General features: G+C 33.7%; 1 long non-coding RNA gene across 1 annotated transcript; it reads left to right on the top strand.

Moving 5' to 3' along the window:
- The first annotated feature begins 567 nt into the window (after positions 1–567).
- Positions 568–1,536, top strand: LOC141706489 (uncharacterized). Its single transcript, XR_012568847.1, has 3 exons — positions 568–654; positions 1,011–1,053; positions 1,424–1,536. It is a non-coding gene; the product is annotated as an uncharacterized LOC141706489 (long non-coding RNA).
- Positions 1,537–3,251: the final 1,715 nt, after the last annotated feature.

Below are 3,251 nucleotides of genomic sequence, written 5' to 3'. Positions count from 1 at the left end.
TTTTAGATCAATAAATTATGCATTTGATTAAATTTGCTTATAGTTTGTGGTTTCTTTAACAAGATTGAATATCTGTAACATGAAATCTAGAGAAAATTTATATTTATATATGTCGTGTCCCCCGCACCCGAATTTCCATATTATTATATTAATTTATTAAATTTTTGTGTCCACCCACCCTGCACCTGTATCCTTGCTTGTTAGTTGCTGAAGAAATATTTCATAGAACTAATGAGAAGATTTGAGGAGATCTCAAATATTTTGGAAATTTGAAACTTTTGAAACCAATAATCTGGAAAATAAGCATTTTGAAGGCAGTTCTGCAACTTTTATGTCACATGTCTTAGAGAAGTCCTACCCTTAAGATCAAGTGGCATCACATATTAATCCGAACTTGATACAATTTATGAAATGCACACATGATGGTCATTGGAATCATTTAAATGATTTTCTACTTTGTTTGACAAGCTCAGCCTTGCGGTTTCTATTGGCTATCTATCTATTCACATTGAGAATGTTGTGTTTTACAGTTGGTGATTAATGGAAATATCTTCTTTATTGCAGGAAGTATTATCAATATACAAGTCGTTAACACCTGAGAAGCTTACTATGAAAGATTCAAGTAAAGTTTGTGATGTACTTGTTTTGTTTGAGGTCTTTTCTGCTCCTTGAATTTCCTTTTCTAGTGGTATTAACTTCGTAATGTATTTGCTTTATATGTTCTATTTCCTAATTTTCAAACTTTTTTTATAAGTATGTCAAAGAGCTTAATGTTTCAAGCCAGATCAATTTCATCCTAAGAACCCACCAAAGTTCTTCTTTAATCAGTCTCATATTTAAATGCCTTTAGATTAGTAGTGTACATTTGACACCTTTTGGAGCTCCTCCCACATAGGTCACCTTTACATCAAATTTATTTTTACTTATGAAGGAGCTATAGCTGGTACTCTATGTACTTAAAAATTATGTATGCAACTCTAATATCAAAGTGTATTTTCTATTGAATGCAGTGCTTGGCCACTCACCGTCAAACCAAGATGCAGTTCCTTAATGGTATTTTCCAGAACTTTCTGAAAGCTTTGTGACTGGTTTCATTCTATAACTTTTGCTGATTACTTGCTGTCTGATATTGCTACTTGTGGACTACACATGATATTGTCGAACTTGACGTGTTTTGATATATAAATCCTTTCACTTTATATTTCAAGCTGTATTATATGTTTATGTGAACACCAAAGAAACAGGACACTGAGGTGAAATCAAGGATTCAGTTGAAAATACAAGTTTGTTACATATATTCTGGGATGAGGATTTTGCAAAACTTATTCACTAATCGGTATTAACTGATTTTAATAGGATGATTAAGGAGCTAGATAAGGTTAATCGTAGACAGACTTGTATTAACTTACTTCTGTCCTTGCAGTTAAGATACATTGTTACTTGTACCCTTTCTTGGAGACTGAAGAAACGAGCAAGCCATTCCAGTACCTAAGGCTAATGAGCTTGGGGGTCATTGGTGGTCTTTTGAAGGAGGTACAATTCCACTCTAAATCAATACATGATACCTTCAATTGTTTATACTTTTAGCCTTTTGAATTATCAAAACAGCTAAGCACCAGCAACCTGGCATGGGAGTACTTTCTCATGGTCTACCCGCCTTTCAAGTTCCGGCTCTGAATTGAATGCAATGTTGAGATGAATTAGCTTAATCAGAACCATAGTTAAAGAAAATGTCCATTATTTTTTACCAGATTGCATATCAATTTGCTTTAATATGATCTGATATCCCTATAAGGTTCTAATCCAAATATCATCTGAATCTTCTCTATTATGCAGGTAGGCGACCCTTCGACAAAGGTTGCTGTTCACTGTTTGCTTGAATCAGGACTCCTCCCTTTGTGTCTAAAATCCATAGAATATGGAAACGAACTTTCACAATCAGTAAGTGTCCATTAAAATTTCAACTTAACTTTCTTTTGCTTCCAAGCATTTTTTACTGCAATATATCACCTTACATGTAAAACAGTACTGCTTATTTAATCTGATTACTAAAATATTCAAATTAATCTCCCTTTCTAGTGTTTCTGCTAGGTGTTCATTTAAAAAGGGATTTTTAGTTAATACTCCTTGTTTCATATTAATACATATCAAGTCGACTTGATGAATAGCTAATATGTTACTGTTCATGAAATTATTACTCAGCCATATATAAATTATAAGGTTTATAATGCATGGCATAGACTTGATCGTCCTAGTTAGAACCTGCGCAAATAATTCTGATACAATTCCAGTACACCAACAAAACATAAATAGATCGACACCCATAGTTAATTGGGTCTTTAAACTCACTCTGAACACTTGTATATGGCTATACAGACTGCATCTTGGATAGTGTCAAGAATAATGATGCAAGAGCAGGGGCTACAGTATTGCTGTGAGCCTCCAAACCGGTTGTGTTCAATCATGAAGGTTTTTAATGACGTAATTGAAAAGATGCAGGATGAACCGTCTCCTACAGTTTTGAAGAATATTATTCAATGTTATGTCCTACTGTCCCATGATCCAAGGTTAGCCAGCAACCTTTTTAAGCGTATCTGTCAAGCTGTTGCTGTACTTTCTGGTTGCTGTAAGTTGCTGTACTTAACAAACATAATTTGATGTGATTTGAATGCAGCAGGGGTTTCCACCTTCTGAGTAGCTTCATTCCGCCAATATGGACGACTGCCCCATATATTGAAGCCCTTCGTGTAAGTCTATCTAGATGATCTCTTATATACATGTAAAAAGTGGACTCTTTTGTGGCTCAAAACAGCGAATTTCACTTCCAAAATCCAAGTTTATAAACAAATTAAAAGCATATATATTACGTATAAATACTAGAGGTATTTGCAATTGTGTATGCCTCGGCACCTTCTTTGGGCATCTCTAGTTGCACAACAAAACCGACATCAATACTTCTAGATACACGACTACTCGTTTTGAATATTACATAATTTTCTACATGAGTTTTTATCCCCATAACAGAGTCACAAGTACACACTCTAATACTACCTCCGTCCCTCTCATTTCTTTACAGTTTTTTTCACATCCTTGACACGCATTTTAATGCAACTACAAAGTATACTTCCGTTATTTATTTTTAAAATTTTCCTTTTTTGTATAAAAGTTTGAACATTATATTTTTATTTAAAAGAAAAAACATGTAAAAAAAAATTATGCAATAACATATAATAAGAGCATTAAAGTGTGTG

The sequence above is a fragment of the Apium graveolens genome, chromosome 2 (assembly GCF_009905375.1).
Source record: "Apium graveolens cultivar Ventura chromosome 2, ASM990537v1, whole genome shotgun sequence".
NCBI classification, from domain to species: Eukaryota; Viridiplantae; Streptophyta; class Magnoliopsida; order Apiales; family Apiaceae; genus Apium; species Apium graveolens.
The sequence above is the reverse complement of the archived record's forward strand: the minus strand, read 5'-3'. Positions and strand labels throughout refer to the sequence as shown.